The 16,975-nt window shown below is 54.1% G+C and overlaps 2 long non-coding RNA genes across 2 annotated transcripts in view; one reads left to right on the forward strand and one right to left on the reverse strand.

Moving 5' to 3' along the window:
• LOC118546797 (uncharacterized) overlaps window positions 1–16,975 on the forward strand; it is an 89,313-nt gene that overhangs the window by 70,671 nt on the left and 1,667 nt on the right. Inside the window, exons 5-6 of the long non-coding RNA XR_013449872.1 lie at window positions 13,393–13,479; window positions 16,844–16,973. This is a non-coding gene — a long non-coding RNA (uncharacterized LOC118546797). The remainder of the gene's footprint in view (window positions 1–13,392; window positions 13,480–16,843; window positions 16,974–16,975) is intronic.
• On the reverse strand, window positions 9,201–10,196 carry LOC118546799 (uncharacterized). Its single transcript, XR_004922771.2, has 2 exons — window positions 9,617–10,196; window positions 9,201–9,347 (listed from the first exon to the last, which is right to left on the reverse strand). It is a non-coding gene; the product is annotated as an uncharacterized LOC118546799 (long non-coding RNA).

Below are 16,975 nucleotides of genomic sequence, written 5' to 3' on the forward strand. Positions count from 1 at the left end.
GTTTAAGCAACTTGCCCAAGGTCACACAGCTGCGAGGGAGGGGCAGGGTTAGAATTCAGATGTAGTGTGTCCAGCAGAGGGACCATCCAGACTTTTCAGGGCTCTGAGTTTTGGCAAATGGCTGGCTGTTCCCTATTGCTGCTCACTGTGCTGGCCTGTGATAGCTTTAGCTTCCTAAATAGAATGTAAGCCCCTTGAGGGCTGTGACCTGGCTGCCCACTTAGGTATTGCCCACACCATGGCCCAGTGGCAGTCCAGGTGATCAACCGTTGCTTTGCAAAGGGTGAGAGCCTGGAAGAATGAGGGCAAGAGAATGGAGTGGGCCATTGCGCCCTCCTTCCCAATACCTCATACCTCCCTGCTACCTAAAACCTTCAACTCGCCACCAGGCATTTGCTCAGCCTTTGCTGAGCAGAAATGCTTTGTCTGCGGGAAAGCCCAAACCTTCCCTTCGCGTTTAAACCAGCAATATCCGAAGCACCCCCACATGGGCCACTCCGGGTTGCAAGGAAGGAGGGCCGGCCCAGCAGCCTGCCTCTCCCTGGGGACCCACATGGAGGCCAAGCCCGGATGAGACCCCACGGAGACACAGTAGCCCAGGAGGAGAAGGCTGCTGCTGGGGCCAGGATTTTTGCTAAAGAAATTCTAGAGCAGATGCCTTTGAGGAACCTTTCATACACAGCTTCTTTTCTGAAAGGAGAGTAACTGGAATTCCGACTTTCCGGCCAAAGCAAAAGCGGGCCAGCACCCCAGCAGGGCCTGGTTCTGCTGAGTAATGCCTGCTCTGAATCTTGGCTCTGTGACTAAAACTCCGGGGAGCAAAACTCACATGACTTACGGACTTCAGTGTGACAGCACAGTTTCTGTTTGTGTTTTGGTTCTCCGTCAGAAACACGGAGCCCCCCTCCCCCCACGTGACCCAGCGCTCAGGAGGCGTCACCTGACCACTGTCCCCACCCCGAGCCAAGCAGTTCTCACCGTTGCTGATTGCCCAGGTGTTTCAAGGCCTCCCGGGGCTGACCCGGTATTTGCATCATTGCTGATACTTGGCTCTCGATTTGTTTGCCTTTGGTTAATAGTTAATCTGGATTGGGGTTGAGGCAAGTCGTTGAGACGACCAGACAGCAGATGTGTCCCACAGAGAGCTTGCTGGGCCTTGGACCCGGGGCTCCCCGCCCACCCCTGCCCCAGGAGCCTTCTCGGGTCTTCTTGCTGAGACCGGAGCTGGAGGCTGGTCCAGCCCCTCCTGCCTCAGTGCCAGGACTTACTGCAGATCTGGACCAGCCTCGAAGGGCCAGGGCCAGTGACTGCTGATTCTCAGGCTTCTATGAGCCGCTCTCCTGGTTTCTCCCTCTTCAGACGAGTCAGCACCGGATGACCCTGGATTCCCTACCTTCCCTCTGCCCTGGCCATTTGCCTGGAGTCGGAGCTCAGCCTTCCCATCCTTGGGTCCATGGCACATCGCTTCACACACCTGTGGAGGGCCAGGGCTGAGGGACTCTGCCAAGATCCCCCCGGCGCTCCCTTGTGGGAGAGGAGACTGAGACTGGCAGAGTGACGTCTTCACCCACTTCACTGACCCAACACTTTCCAGCACACCTTCACCTCTCTGGCCTCAGTTTGCCCATCTGCCAAGGAGTGGGAAATGGGCCCCATTCTCCCAACTGCAGAATAAAAACTTGGACAAGCTGGGTTTGCAAAAGGGCACATTACCCCATGGCCCCAGCAGTCCGCATACTTGAGCAAGCATTAGAAGCCCCTGGAGAGCTGTGAAGACACAAAGCACTTCTCCTCCCGCCGCCCCCCCCCAACCCCCAGGGTTTCCCATTCAGTCACGCTGGGGTGGGATCAGAGAATTTGCATTTCTCACAAGTTTTCGGTGATGCTGATGAGCTGGGCCAGGGACCACCCTTTGAGAACCACTGTTCTAAATCACACAGCTCCTGGATGCTGCCCCACCTGTCCCCCAGAAGGGGTGAGAGTCAGTGCGTACACAAGCCACCTCAGACTGGCTCTGGGAAGTTGGTAGCTTGAAATCAGCCAGGGTGGGAGTATTTACACCTTGGAAATCAGCAAATGCTACAAATCAGAGCCTCTTCCCCAGATTGCTGATTGTTTTGTTTTGTTTTGTTTTTTATTTGAGGGTGGGGGTGGGGGCTGCAGAGGGAAAGAATCTCAAGCAAACTCCCAGCTGCCAGGGCTTGAGCTCACAACCCTGAGATCAGGATGTGAATCAGAATCGAGTCGGACGCTTCACCTACTGAGCCACCCAGGCGCCCCCAGATTGCTGGGCTGGCTGGTAAACATTTGTTAGCCCACTGCTGGGTAAGAGGGTGGCCTTTCTCTTCCTTTGAGCCCTAAGACAGGTGTTGTGCCTCACAAACTGGACAGGAAAGCTCAACCAGAATTCTCCGCACCTCCATTTTCTTGTCTATAAATTGGAAACAATAACTGCACCTACCTCCCTGGGCCACAAGAATTAAGTAAGAGAATACACGTGAATCACTTAGCGAAGTAACCAGCATAGAGTAAGTGCTCAAAGATATTAGCTATTGTCATTAAAATCCTTTGGATTATAGGAATCTGTGTATTTTCTTCCTGTCAGATGATTAAGTTCTCTAGAACTATGTAACCAGGAGAGGTGGAGAGCATGGCATACTGAGCTTAACAGCTTTGGGGTCTCTGTTTGTACACAGTCTTCCGGGGGCTGCCGCAGCCCCTGGATTGGTACACGTGACGCCCCTGGCCGTAGCAGCTTACACTGGATTCCCTGGGGCTCTGAGTCTCTCCCCTGAGAATTTGGAACTGGAACCCAGAGCCAGCCTATAACTCACCACCCGCAGGGCTGTGGGGCAAGCAGCCTCTACCAGCAGCCAAAGGGACAAGGAAGGGCTGCACAGAGAAGAGGTGACATAGATGGGCAGAGGCCGGCATGGGACGGAAGAGCTTGCGAAGACCCTACTTCTGAATCAGGACTCCTCTGAAAGATCTCTTGTTGTCCTGCCCTGGACCTGCATCTTCACAACCAATGTCCCTTTCAGCTTAAGGCAAGTCAGGTTGGTTACTTCCATTAGTTACAACCTGAGAGCCTCAGCTTATCCACTTACTGCCCTCTGTGGACACCCCCACCACCCTATTTCCCCCGGCACACACACGGGTTCCAGTGCCGGCCCGGCCAGGCTCCCTGTGGGCCTGGGTGGATCTCTAGGCCTCTCTTCTTCAGCGTATTCATCAAAAGTGAATTTGGGCAAGAGTGAGCCTCCTGAATTTTCCCCATTATGTGAATAGAAATGAATATCCCAACATTATCATCACTCCCTGGATAAGGCCCTTCCTCAACTCCCCATGGGCCTTGGAGTCCAGTCTCCTCTCATGGACTGGGGTGCTGCCTGAGTCTCCCCCTGCCTCTCTCCCCTCCTTGTTCATTCATTTCTAAGCCATGCCAACCTGCTGGCAGTTCCCCCGAGAACCCCTGTTCTGGCTTCTCTCTGTGTAGAATAGAATTTCCCCAAGCCTGTAGCCCACCACCAACCTTTCTCCAGGCCTCCCTCCCCTTGGACATTGTCTGCCCTGGCTCACCCTCCCGGTTTCCTAGAGGGAAGAAAGAGAGAGGACAGGGGAAGCAGCCCCCAGCTAGGTCAGGTAGAGTTTACTGAGGAGTTCATGCCTGGGCAACTGGAAAGGGAGCTCCATCGGAGGAGGAGGAGGGGAGTGCGGGAATGGTGAGCTTGGCAGGAAAGAGATCATATGAGGGGCAGGGAATGAAGGTGCAGAAACTGGAGGGGACATAAGGGAGCGAAAGAGAAAAGTGAACCCTGAACATTGACCCCGAGCCCTTCCTGGACCCCAGGTTCCTGCCATACTTATTCCCAGGAGGCACAGGGCTCCGAGTGCTCATGGACCTGCCTGTGGTCAGGCCACATGGTGGACACATGCCTGACCTGACAGAAGTCCTGGATGGCCTGACCTAAAGGAAGCTGTTTGGCAAGGTTAAGTCAAATAAAATTCTCCAGCGATTCTCTTACTGTAATCAGCTTGATAAAGCTCCTCTCCAAAGCCTGCCATGCTGGGAGGCTCCCTGGGGAGGGAGTGGTCACAGTGCCCAGTGCCAAGAGGGACGTGACAAGGCCCTCGGATTCACACACCCCTTGCCCCAGCTCCAGGGAGGCTGCTCTGCGAGGCCACGCAGAGGAACCCGCGCTTCACCTCCCCTGGGCACAGGGCCTGGGTCATGAAAGCATCACTGCAGTGCTCCAACTCGTGGAGGTCGTTCCTCAGTTACCACTTAGTAGGGCTACAGTTCTTCCCACAGGGTGGCCATCCTAATTTCTCTAAGCTTCAGAGAACCCTCCTAACAAGCCAAATGGAATGAGGAAGTTGGGCTTCTGGCCCGTCAGTTTTCAGTCCAGGAGTCTATGGCATGAGGCCTCCTGCAACCTGTGACAGATTTTCAGAGTTGCCCAAGAAAGATTTTACCAGATAGGTGACCCTGTGAAAATCGTGTGCCCAAACAAGAAGCTAAGAGAGTTCAGAGAAAGCCTACACTCTCCGGCCTTCCCCAACGATATAAAAAACAGTTTTATTCCTAAGAAGCTTATAATTGAAGTGGGGAAAGAAAATTAATGTGCATTTTTTAAAGCGCCGAGAATAATTAAATCTTAAATGGTGTGATGCTTGCCCGTTGCAACAGGACTGTAATGTGGCTCAGGGAGGCAGTTCTGCGTCAGAGAATTCCCGAGGAGGGGGAGACCAGAGCCACAGATCTGGATCAGTGGAGAAAAGCAGGGAGGGGTTCCGGGGAAGGAGAATTGCATGAGTGGTTACCTGCAGAGTATGCAGGACAGGCGGGGCTGGACGAACCAGGTTGTGTGTTAAATGCAGGAAGATACAATTGGAGAGAGGGAGGGGGGTGTCGGGAGGGGAAGACGGGGCAGTTATGAAGTCTCTGCGTTTGGGATGATGGAAATGATGAAAGGAAGGATGGCAAGGGAGGAGGAAGCATCTGAGGGCTGGCAAGGAGGGAGCTGAGGAAGTTTCTAGCAATTGCTGGTCACCAGCAGACACGGGAAGCTGCGTTTTCTTATGGGGTGGCTGACTTGAGAGGTGAGGGGACCCCTCTTCCCTCCGGGGCCTGTGCCCTTCTGCAGCTGCACAAACTCCATGAGCCCCACGATCAGAGAGTGAGCACATGGGCCACCACTCCCCTGTGTGCCTGAGGTCCCAGCCTGTCACAGGCCCCAGGGAACCACCACAGGGCTTTGCACAGAGAATGGCGGATCCAACACCTGGACAAACATTGGGGGCAGCTACTAGGTACAAAGCAGCATGGGGAAATGGAAATAAGTGACTGAGACCCATAGTCTAGGGGAAGAAACACGGATGGAAGGACGGCACTGATGATGGTGCATTGGGACACCCAGCCCTGTGCCCCTCATCAAGGCCACCTGGCCCTTCCCTGAGCAGGTCACAAGCCAGCAGCCTCTGTGCCTGAACTCCGGTCGCTCTCCCAGAGGGAGGCTGCGGGGAGAGGTGGGGAGGTTGAGGCAGATGCTGAGCGCCAGGTAGGAAGAGGTCAGGAGGAGGATGGGCTTGGAGGGTGGGTCCTGGGTTTGGGCGGCGTGCCCGGAGCACCTGGCTTGAGCTACAGGGATTTAGGAGGCCAAGAGGAATCAGACAGCGTTAGCACCAGCGGGTCGCAGGCCAGGAGAGGAGGCGGGAAACAAGACTTTCTGCTCGGTATGGAAAGTGCTCGAGTCCTGTGGGTGCACAGAGGAGGTAGTGATGAACTCTGCCCTGGACCTGGGGTGTGGGCTGGGGCTGGGAAGACATCTGAGTGGGGCTTGGGGCCTTGGGGAAGGGTGGGGTTCCCTGAGTTGGGGGAAGCGGGGGTCTCAGGCAGAGGAGTCACCACGAAGAATGGGGCAGTGCTATTAAAGGCCAAGAAACAGAGACTAGCAGGCTGGTGTGGTGTGTGTGCATGTGCACGTGTGTGTGCGTGTGCGTGTGTGTGTGTGTGTGTGTGTGAGGGAGAGAGAGAGCACATTGGGAGGTGAGGCTGGAAAGGAGGATTGGGGGCTAGACTGGGAGGCCTTCACCTGCCCTCCCGAAGGGCCTGGATGTCACTGTGAGGTGGTGAGGAGGTCAAGGGGCTCTGAGCAGGAGCACCGTGACCAGACCTGTGTGTTAGAAAGTGGGTTCTGACCCCCGCATGGAGGAACTTGAAGGCGACAGAGCCATGAGGCAGGGACCAGCCAGGAGATGGGCACACATGTCCACAACAGCACCAAGGGAGTTGACCAGCGAGAACTGTGAGGCCAGCAGAAGCCATTCCTGGGCTGTGGTCAACAGGCCTTGCTCACCAGTGGGCGGGAGGGGTGAAGAGGGAGGGATGAAGGGCAGCAGCAGGATTTCCTGGGTCTATGGCTAGGTTAGGCCATGAACCAAGAGAGGAAATAGAAGGCCATATATCGGTCTATGGGGGCAGGATGTGAGTCCTGTCCCAGACATTTGAGTCTGAAATGCTCAGGGTGATGCCCAACAAGAAGTTGAAGATGCTGGAAATTAGGGCAGAGGTCAAGACCCCCAGGAATACCGATACTTGAAGAGTAGGTTTAAAAACTGGGGAAGAAAGCGTGAATGGAACTAAGAGAACATCTAGGAGGTGGCCCAGGGTGGCAGCCGTGGGGAAGAAAGGGAGGGCCCCGTGGGAGAGACTCACATGGAAGGAGATTCACCAGACATTGGCAATGGTCAGGATATGGAGAATGGCTGGAATAATGGGATAATGTTGGTGCTTTAGGGAAGAGGCAGTGTTGGGCAGGGGGTCGGCGGGGATGAGTTTGGATGTGAACCTGTTCAATCTTAGGGGAGGGTGGGACATCGTTGTCAAGCTGTCTGAGCCGAGCACCCTACACGGAGGGGGCCCAGTGAGCCTTGAACCAGTGATGGGGAGGACAGGAGGACTGGAAAGCCACAGCCCGAGAAGGCCCAGGTGCCTGAGCCTGGACGAGAATCCAGTCCCCTGGCCCCAGCAGTCATCCATGACCCCTCATGTATAAGTGAATGAGCATGGCCCCACACTCAGGGTTTGTTGGGAATGGAGAGTTCTGGTTCATTCCACTGAACCCCATCTCCTCCCAGAAGCCCCTCCCCAGCCCCCTTTCTCACTGTTTCCTGGTGGTTTCTGATGTGCCCTGGGACCTGACAACCCTGTCTAGCCCTGTCTAGGAGCTCTCTGAGCACGGGGCCAGTGTCTCCCCCCTTCAGGTTCCCCACAGTCCAGGACGGGGCCCGTGCATGTAGCATGGGGGCACATCGTGTGATAGTCTGCCAAGCGGACAGGGGTGCTTGAGATCCGATTGCTTCCAGCAGGAATTTGGGCCAGATCCCATGGGCACACAGACTTGTGACCTCCCAGACTTCCTGGTTCGGACAAGGTCATTCAATCCAGATGGTGGTGTAATTGCCCCTGACTATTTACCTGATCTGTTCCAAGTAGGTGAGATGCCTGGGATTCGGGGTGAAGGGGCAGGAAAGGGTTGTTTTTATCAGGACCTACTCGGCCCACCCATCCCAGAGGCCCCACATTATCAAATGTTTTCCAGTTCCTATGGTAACCAGATCACAGAGCCAGGATGTGTTATTATTTGGGGAGAAAAGGGAAGGGCCGCGGAGTGAGGACTGACGTCCATCCACCGTCCATCAGCCAGGCAGCTGAGTCACCGGCCACGGTTCATGGAGTCAACTTCCCTGTGGTCTGAGGCTCCCACTGGCCCTCCCTCTGACAAGAGGCTGGTCCCGGGACCGTGTCTGTCAGCAAGCACAGATGACAGGGCACCCCGCCCTCAGCATTGCAGGTGGCTAGCAGGGTGGGGAGGGAAGTTACTGAAGGGGGCGCAGGCCTGCCTTTAGGGAGTGAGAGCTTATGGGGAGGGAGAACATTCTGTCCTTCCAGAGTACACATGTATATTCATAGACAGCTTCTAGGGCCACCCAGCAACTGGCTTATGACCTGGAAAAAGTCACCTGCCCTATCTGAGCCTCAGTCTCCTTTTGTACAAAATGGGGAAACTGGTACTATCTCATCAGCTTGTTATAGGAGAGGAACGACTGTGCCAATAAGACGCTCAGCATCCTACCCCACTTTCTACAAAGCACTCAAAAGAAATATGCATTTACAGTTATTGCTGATTGGCTAGACGCTGACCACACATCTCTGGACCACTTGGAAGATGAAGCAGAGGGAGGTTCTACTGCGCCCCAAACACACGTGCTGGCTACCTGTTGGGCAGCCGTGGGAGGCCATGGTGGACACAGCCACCCCCAGCCACGGCCACCAAGAATTGAAGTAAGAAGCTTCAATTGTCAGATGTAGAAGGGAACAGAACAAGAAAGTTAATGGGTCAGCCAGAGGGCGTGGGTCGGCCAGAGAGTGGGGACAAAGGAGAGGCGGTGAGACAGACATCCCAGAGAGCAGGTGCTCAGGCCGCCCAGGTGTGCTCCGACGCCTAAGGCCTCCCTTGCTCTCGGGCCAAGCCCCTTCTGATGATAGTCTGGCTTTCTGGAGAGACTTCCCCACCAAAGAAAGGGTGCTGATGGGTGGACGTGGTTCATCAGCCCACTCGTGGCTGTATCCTCACTGTGAGTGGCTGAGTCAGCACTGGGGTTCACACTCGTGTTGTAGTGAGTCACCCCTGAACACATCCATCCCGCAGGCTTCCGACCAACTCGGGTTTCGAGCCTGCAAAGTGGAAACCCAGCATCGGAATGTGGCGACCACAGAAAGGAACTACCTCCAAAGGGGAGTCTAGCCTTTGCCAAGGGGAGTCCCACATGACACCCATTCTGCAGTCACCTGATGGCCCCCATGGCATGTTCCATGCTGACTTCTGCTAGACGCTGCATCCCGGACAGCCCAGAGCTGTCCCACTGGGCTGGTCCTAAGCAATGCTTTTCAAACCAGGGGGGTGGGGTGGGAAGGGGGAGACCCAGAAGTGGGCCATGGAATTAGTTTAGTAGGTGGGATGAGCATTTTTAACAATTAGAATAGAATCACACATATCAGAGTGTGTCATGGGGAGTAAGGGTGAATGTTATTTCTGAAGACTTTTGCATTTGTGTGTGTGTGTAGATACATATAATACACACACACACACATACTACGGGGTACGGCAATAGAAAGATGGCACTTTCGAAGTGGGTCATTTAAAGGGCATTTATAAGAGGGACTATTTACAGCGATGTGGGCAGGCTGTAGGAAATCACAAGAGGTCGGGCAGAGCCAGGTCCAGGAACTTCAGAGCTTTGTTAGCACCCCGAGGCTCAAGGCTTGAAGGAGGAAGGCACTTCTAGAACGTGGAGACAGAGAGATGTCGAGAGGGTGCAGACGGGAGCTGCGATCATCAGCCAGGGGCGTTGCCAGCCAGCCCGTGCTGACCTCCAGGGAATAAATACTTTTTCACTCCTCTCCCTCCTTCCACCTCCTGCCAGGGTTTCCCATTAGCCGAGCTCTGGGGAAGCCTGAAAGCCGGGAGCCACAGACGGGGGCCATGCGTGGAAACCGCCCGGTACGTAAGGTGCACACGGGAGGGGGCGGGAGATGCGCGGTCCTTCTTACCGTGGGGCCCGGTGGATGAGGTTTTCAAAACCCTAGACGCATGGGTCTGACACTGAGGTTGCCGCCAGGATGAAGGCAGACGTTTCCGTGCGGCCCCGGGTCAGGGTCAGCGCCCCTGAGGAGGGCTCGGGGTGGCGGTTCCAAGGCCAGGGAGGAGAATGCTGTGCTGCGATCGTTAACAGCACGGTCCAGCGGCTGCAGAAACTGCCTTGGCCCACATGGCCGACGTGGGCCTGCGCGCCGCCGTCCGCGGTGTCCACGGGCTGGGAGCTAAGGTCAGGGGGGCAGGGACGGAGAGGGACGATGTGGGAGAGAGGAACAAGGGGGCCTGTGGTCGATGACACCCCCGCCAGGCAGTTGCCTCAGCTGGTCAGGGACAAAGGGCAGAGTGCTATTTCTAGCTCCCTGTGGAGCTTTCCACACACTTGTGGTCGGCTCACGCGTCGCTGGGCTACTTGGGGTTGTGCTGGCCTCCCACAGCCCCATCTCTGGGCCTTGTTCCCACAGCCCGCGCTGCTGCTGAGCCCATGCTGGAGAACTCGCACCTTCCCAGCCGAGTGCGGGCAGGCTCCGAGGCTGAGTCTCCTGAGTCCACCGGGAGCCCCTCGGACGCCCTCCTGCAGGTGCCCAATCCAGGACTGGGTGCGGAAAGACTGCCACACTCACTGAAAGCCAGGCCCAGTTGCCAGAAAAGAGACTCTTCCGGAAAGGAAATAATTTTCTCTAATGATTAAAAAAAAAAAAGACAACAAGGGGTGTTCACAATAACAGAACTCTCGTTTTGCCCTTGCTATTTCCTTGGGCGCTAGAAAGCCCCTCTGCCCTTCACAGACTTGGGTTCCTTCCAGCTTACTCACCTACACTCGGCACTGAGGTGTTTACTTAGGAGTTAATAAGGTGAGGAGCAGTTTTGCCCTTTGAACGTTTCTCTTCCTTCAGAATCTCTTCATTTCTCTCGGCCACGTTCTTATCACCGGTAAGGGCTGGGACAGAGTCTCAAGGACACGGCTGAAGGTGGCTCCTGGACCATGTCCTCTCCAGCCCAAACCAGCAGGCCTTGGGCTGGACCCTGGTGTTCAATCCTAAAGACGTCCCTCGGAAATATCTTGCCAGGGTCATATTTTCTTAAGCCAACCAAACACAAAATGATTGCTTTACTATTGCATCAGTCTTAACCGAGTCATGATTAAACTGTAAGGTAGAGGAAAAAGGAAGTCCAAGAGGGTCAGTGTCTCCCCACATTCTGTGCTCATCAGCTTCAACCCCCGCACCTGTGGAGGCCAGAGTGCCGGCGGCAAAGCCTGGTTAGCGTCTCTTTACTGCTCTGCCAAGACCTGCGTGGTGTTAACTCCCTCTCTGCACCTTGCACTTCCGGCCACGTGAGGTCGGTGTGGCTGGCGCTCTGTCTTCCTCGGTGACTCGGGAGACTTCTTGGAGGGCAGCGGCTCTGCCTTATTTTGGCCCCATCGTCTGCAGCGGGACCTGCGCTGTCAGACGGGCTCCATCACATGTGTATGGGGCGAAAGAATGACTGAAACATTCACTACACCTAAGTTTTTCAATGTGGAAAAAAAACATGAAGAGCTAGCCACGACTTTCAAAACTTTTGTGCTTTTGGCAGCAAAAATCTTGATTGCAAAAAAATCTAACCTAAGCCCCAAAGTAAATAAAAGAAAAGCAGCACACCTAAGAAGGTTGCCAGGTTTAGCAAGTAAAAATATGGGACCTCCAGTTAAGTTTGAATTTCAGAAAAATAAATAATTTTTAAAGTATAAGTATATCCCAAAACTGCATGGGACATACTTACGCTAAAAAAATTATTATTATTTTTTTGTTTATCTGATATTCAAATTTAACTGAGTATCCTGTATTTTAACTGGTGGCTCTCTACTCCGGCCTGTACCCACATGGGACCCCCCGGGCTCCCCGGGGCTGTGCAGTCCTGTTTATGAGCCACTGTTTTAGGAAAAGCTATGACACTCATATTGTTTTCCTTCTCCCATCTCTGGAGCTGCTCTCCTAAGCAGGACCAAGGCCTCCTCCCCCAGCAACCGTGCCTGGATCATGGGTGTCCATGTGGGCCCCAGGCAGTGAGGAAAGGCTGTTGCTAAAAATGGGTCAAAATAACTTGATTAGCAGCCACATTGATGACTAACAGCCATGCCTGTTCACCCAACCATTTTAAGTCCTACATAGGTTACTTCACCCCTTGTTTTCTTTTTTTAAAAAAGATTTTATTTACTTATTTGAGAGAGACAGATAGCAAGAGAGAGCACAAGCTGGGTGGAGTGGTACAGGGAGAGGGAGAAGCAGGCTCCCTGCTCAGGGAACAGGGGCTTGTGCGGACTCGATCCCAGGACCCCGGGATCATGACCTGAGCCGAAGGCAGATGCGTAACGACTGAGCCACCCAGGCGCCCCCACACCCTGTTTTCACTGAAACCTTGACTCTTGCTGACGGACTGTTCTGTCTGTTCTGTGAAGGCATATGATGGAGCCGCGTTGTTGTGCTCCTTCCTTCCTGCTTCCCAGCTCCATCCTGCTGGGCGAACAGAGCATCCACACCCAAGCCAGTCAGCGTGGTTCTGCTGGGTGGGTGCTGGTGGTTTCTGTGGAACCAACGCAGAGATGGTAAAGCAAATGCACACCTCTCTCTTTTTACTCCCCCTGAAAAAAGCAGTGAAGGGGCTCCTTAGAGAATCAAGTGAACCCCTGAATGTCTTCCAGATGAGTTCATTTTGGTGTTTTTGTTTTTGTTTTTTAAGATTTTATTTATTTATTTGTCAGAGAGAGAGAGAGAGCACGAGCAGGGGGGAGCGGCAGAGGCAGAGGGAGAAGCAGGCTTCCTGCTGAGCAGGGAGCCCGATGCGGGATTCGATCTGAGGACCCTGGAATCATGACCTGAGCTGAAGGCAGACGCTTACCCGACTGAGCCCCCCTGGGATCCCCAGATAAGTTCATTTTGGAGAAGGAGCAGGTGAATCTCAGTAGACAATGTCTGTTGATTTTTGCCTGCTCACATTAGAGCTCCCTTCCCAGTTGGGGTGTCCACCGGTGTGTGGTCTTAGGGAGGGGCAGACAGGCCTCTAGGCCTGTGTGTGACCCAGGCTTAGCCCATGGGGTGCTCCTGCTCTGGGCTTGGACCTCAAGGGACAGACAGGCGGCTAGAGGCGATGTGTAGCCGCGGCTACAGGAGGTCAGGAGTCAGCTGTCCACGGCACTGGGCGCGGCACCTACACTGGCGTCCTGGCCAGCCTGAGTGTCTGTGACTGGGCTCTCAGCTGCCAGACTTCCCCTCAGGGTGCTCGGCCCATTCCCCTGAACCGGGTTTGCCGGGCTTCTAGTCAGTTCTCTGAATCACCCGATATCCTTTCCCATCAGCTCATTAACCGGGCTGAGTTCCTGCTGTTTGCACAAGAGCACTCTAAGGTAGGTCGTCAGGCCTCACCCTCACCCTCACCCTCACCGCTCCCTGTCCTGGGTGCCCTGGCGAGTGTGGAGACCCAGTCAGAGATGTGATGACTCTGTGCTAAAGGATGTCACCAGGATCTTCCTCTGGAGCTCCCTGGTCCCACATTTCCCCAAACTGTAGTGCTTTCTGAAACACAGAGGTACGGGACCTTCTGGGGAGCCTCATACAGGACTGCACTCCCCACCATGGTGGAGTCGGGGGCCAAAGCCAGGCAAGCAGCAGTGATGAGTGTCACTTCAGGCTGGAAGTGGTGTGAAAAGCCAGCTCGTAATTCACCACGTTCCCCCTCTCTGCCCCCATCACAGAGGTCAGACACACTCCAGATGGTGGCCACTCCGTCAGCCTGGAACCTCTGATGAGGACGTCATGCGAGAGTTCCTCACTGACCCAAGGTGATCATTTGAAATGAGCAAGCAAGCAGGAAACTTTCCTTCTGTCAAGTCAGGAGAGGTTGGGGCTGTTACTATAGCAGAACCTATGGGATCCTGACTGATACGCAGGCCCTGTCCCAGACCTCCTCGATCTGAATCACCATGGGACCTGGGCCGAGGCGTGTTCCAAGTCCCATGGACACACTTGTGATTTTGGTGATCAGCCAGGTTTGGGAGCCCCCCATGTGTTCCACACAAATTCTGAGGACGGGCTCTGACCAGCCTCATAATGGAGACTGCCGTGGGTTGAATGGTGGGCTGGAGAGCACAGCCTGGAGACCCAAGCTGACATTCCTTCATAGTGATGCAGATTATAAAGCCGAATGGTAATTTGAAAAATTGTCTACAATTTCAAAATAAGCCAAAATTGTTAAACTCAAGTTTGTATCAATTCTCTGAACACAGCCACAAATACACACACACACACACACACACACACACACACACACACACATACCCACACACACACAGAATAAGAGAGAGCAAAACATAAGAAAATCATGGAATGGACTTACGAATTATTTTTCTTTCATTTTTCATTGTTATTGAAGTGGCAACACTTCAATAAACAAAGGAAACTCCAAATGAGTTGTTTGGAGTTAATATGGAAACAATAAGGAGCTCCTGAATGTTCTTGAGGAAGGTGGGATGCGGTGGAAAAAAGGAAAGGTGATAAAAATACTAGTTAAGGAAGGAAGTTGGGGCAGGCCTGTGCATAAAGGACAAAGGTGGGCGGCAGAGGCCAGGAGCCCCGCAAAGGGGCTGTGTAACGTTCCAGGAGGTATGGCAAAGCCCCAGCATTGGGGCGCGTAGGGATAGAAGGAGAGCAGGGTCAGCCTCTGGTGACCCCAGCGCTCAGCAGCCTCAGGCTGCGGCCAGGCCTGACGCGCGTCTGCACTGCACTGCCCTCCAGTGGCCGGAGCCGGGAAGCCAGTCAAGCCTGTGGGGCTGCTTGCAGGAACGGTCAAGGTGAGACAATTGTGGGAGCCCGGAGCTCCTGGGACTACAGAGGCGGGGAAAGCTTCCGAGAGCACACGGTGCTTCCACACAGCATTGCAGTTCTCTACAATGGGGCCAGCCTGCCGGCAGGGCCGTCACCTGCCAGGCACGCGGGATTGTGTGGACAAAGGTGTGAAAGCTTGAGGCTGTATTGAGCAATCAGGAAGCAAGGCGTGTGTTAAGACCAGCGGGAGCGCAGGGTGCCTAGGGCTGGGGAAAGGCGCAGCCGAAGAGGTGAGCTGAGGCTATGCGGTGAAGGGACTTCGAAATGCATCCTAGGCCCTGGGACGCCAGCCAAGGGTTTAAGCAGGGGTGTCATATAGGGAGGAAGGAAGTAACATGATCACATTTGCACTTTAAAAAGATCATTCTAGCAAGTGTGGAATATGGAATACGGATCGCGCCGGTGGGAGGGAGCCCAGTTAGTGCAGGTGAGAGAGGCCAAGGCCCTGACTAAGCAATGCCAGTGGGGCTGGAGAGTAGGAAACTCATCCGTCCTTTCCTGTATTGGTTCATTCCAGACATTGTGCCAGGGACAGTGTGTGATGTTGGGGTTACTAAGCGGCACCTGAGTCCCCAGGTGCCTACATCCCCCCACCCCACACACACAGACACCTTATGCAGAGTGGAAGGAAGCCACGGACCTGCCCCACAATTTGAGCCCGAGAATCTTATCAGTGAGATACACGGCGCTCAAGGGATCTTTACCTCTGGGCTGTGCAAAGATTGCGGGAAGCCTGGATGCGCACTGAGGCTGGGAACTCTGCATCCCGAGGCCTTTCCCGTGGCCTGGCTCCACCCCGTGCTTGCTCCCAGGGGATCCAAGAACTGGGGAGCTGGAGAGCAGCCGAGCAGGGCAGGGCTGAGGGCTGGCAGGCAGTGAACTCGGGTCTCGCAGATAGATGCAGCAAACAGGTGGCCGGCAAGAAGTAGGAGTTACATAATGGTGGCTCTCAGTATGAACTGACTGAGTGCTATTGAGCGTGAGCACCCACTCCCAACCCCAACTTTGGAAGTGTTTGGAATCCCACTTTTGACCTCCCCTGAAGCAGCTGCCTCTGTTGCCAAGGAGCAGCTCTGGGGTTTGAACACGCGTCGCCCCTTATACACCACTCAACAGGAGCTGTTCTGAGCCTTACACGCCGCCCGCCCCCCCCCCCCCGCCCTGACCTTCCCGGCAGGAGTTGGAGCCTAATTTGTGTGCACCCGTCAGCCGCCTTCTTGTTTAGCACCAGCCAGGATGTTGATAGGTCACAGCCTTAAGGACTAAATATTATGATGTCCCCATTTTCTAGATGAGGAAATTGAGGCATAGAGGCAAGCCCCCTCCCCCCAGTCGCACAGCTGAGGGGACACAGGCAGGATTAGAAGGCTGGCTCCTGAGTCTCAGTTCTTAACCACTGGCTATTCCCCTGCCTTTGTGCAGATCACACAACAATGCCCAAAACTACTTCGGGGAGCATTTTGCCTTTAACTGCCCTCTATCCCGTTCACCACCCTCATTCAGCCTGTTACTCCCTCCCTGAAGGTCATTTTATGGCTAAATGAATCCCAATTATTTTTTTAAGATTTTATTTATTTATTGATTGATTGATTGATTGATTGAAAGAGAGAAAGCTAGAGACAGCATGAGCGGAGAGGGAGTGGCAGAGGCAGAGGGAGAAGCAGGTTCCCCGCTGAGCAGGGAGCCCGATGCAGGGCTCGATGTGGGGCTCGATCCCAGGACCCTGAGATCATGACCTGAGCCGAAGGCAGACGCTTAACCGACTGAGCCACCCAGGCGCCCCGAATGAACCCCAATTAAATATTGACTTTGGAGGGGCACCTCTGCCTTCTCCCCTGGAACCTCCTCCCCTGTCTGCTCAGAGTCCCAGTGTTTGTCACAGTGTCTGTGTTTCCCAAAGATCCAAGGGTGTAGAGTCCCCGCTAGGACTAACGGGAGGGCAGAGCCTCTGCTCTGGGGACATTGCTATCCCAAGGGGACTCAAGACAGACCCACTCTCCAGTCTGTTCCTTTTTCTTGCTATCAGTATGGTCAGCTAGTTTTTTTGTGAGTTGCCACCCATTAGGGGTCATGAAAACAATCATCTCAAATCACATTTTATTTAAATGAAATTGAATAAAATAAAAAATACCAGGTGCGTTTCCCGTAGTATGGCTAAAGAGCGTTTCAGGGACATTCGTTTTCATTGGGTGCACCTGTGGGTGTGTGCGGGCACTTGGCTGTGAGTCGAAATGTTTCTTGTCATGAGTCCGGTCAGACAGATGAAAGAGCCACGTGTCTACATGCTTCCCCTTCTGCATCTGCAACACTTATTTGCAGCAGTTTTGCAACCTATGTTTTGCACAAGATAACGTGAAAGTGAGTTTCAATCTACTTGTCTACACTGCCCGTGATGGAACAGAGGAGCCCACCCAGATGATGACCTGGCTCACACTCCACTGACCTGCTTAATGT

The sequence above is a fragment of the Halichoerus grypus genome, chromosome 7, assembly GCF_964656455.1.
Source record: "Halichoerus grypus chromosome 7, mHalGry1.hap1.1, whole genome shotgun sequence".
Taxonomy (NCBI): Eukaryota; Metazoa; Chordata; class Mammalia; order Carnivora; family Phocidae; genus Halichoerus; species Halichoerus grypus.